Source organism: Carlito syrichta, unplaced genomic scaffold, assembly GCF_000164805.1.
Source record: "Carlito syrichta isolate Samal-C Ts95f unplaced genomic scaffold, Tarsius_syrichta-2.0.1 Scaffold303353, whole genome shotgun sequence".
Classification (NCBI taxonomy): Eukaryota; Metazoa; Chordata; class Mammalia; order Primates; family Tarsiidae; genus Carlito; species Carlito syrichta.
In genome coordinates this window covers 513,152-514,326 of record NW_007247449.1, presented here as the reverse complement: position 1 = coordinate 514,326, position 1,175 = coordinate 513,152, and positions in this window count along the sequence as shown.

The following is a 1,175-nucleotide window of genomic DNA, read 5'->3' as shown; positions in this document are numbered from 1 at the left end:
CTCTCTCACATTCAGAAGTGTGAGAGATGCTAATCATCCAAGAGAATACTCCAGATGTTCTTTCTTTTGGAGCAAAGTGCTACCTCTTATATCCAACCACAACCTGTCAAGGCATTTGTAACTCAATTCAAAATTTTTGACACAGTTTTTTTTTTTAAGGAAAAGGGTGATTAAAAAAAAAAAACACTGTGACAATCGGATTCAAAACTCTGAATTGTTTGATTAGGACAATCTGTCATACATTTCAAGGAGCTAGAAGGCGTCTCAAAGACGGTCCTCGAACCCAACGCCAGCGACTCAGGCTTTGGAATCCTTTTAGTTTGGGTTTCCTTAATTGCATTAATTACTCCCAGAGGATCTCTAACTGCCCCACATTAAAATCACCTGAGGAAGTTAAAAAAAAAACAAAACAAACCCAAAGCCCAGGTCAGGCCACTTCCTATTCCAGTTAAATCAGTGTCTCGGGAGGTGGAACCCGGGAATCAATATGTATATTTTAAATGCTCTAGGTGATTCCAAAGGGCAGCAAAGTTTGCAAGGCACACGTCTCTTTCTTGTTTCGCAGTTGATCCAAGTGCTCAGTGGGCAGTGGCTGCTTTTAGTCCTTGTGTCAGAAACAAGAGAAAGGCGTCTGCCGCAGAAATAAGCTACTCAGAATTATCTTGGGGAAAAAAGAGGTAAAGTTAGCCCAGGGGTGTGCATGCGTCCTCAACGCCTTCCCGGTCAACACGCAAGTGCAATTTCTCCAGCGAACGCCAAGGGGCACCCTCTCCCTCCCCGCTCTACCTGGACCGCCTTCCCCTTCCAACCGCACAAAGAGCCCGGCCTCCTCCCGGGTGACATCACAAAGGGCCGGTCCTCCGCCCCTTCGGCGCCACCACGTGTGTCCCCGTGCCCGGTGGCCACCCGACTCAGTCCCTCGCCGGCCGGTCGGGGCAGCGGAGGAGAGTGGTTGGCAGCGGCTGGAAGCTTCGCTATGGGCAGTCGCTCCTGTGCTCTCTCACGCCCAGCCCTCCTCCCTGGTTCTCCGCAGCCGCTGTCGGAGGAGCGCACGGGGAGGCGCGGGCTGCAGTCGCGGCTGCTTCTCCCCGCCCGGGCGGCCGCGCCGCTGGGCAGGTGCTGAGCGTCCCCGGAGCCTCCCTCGCCGCCTCCCTCCTCTCCCGGTCCCGGCTGCC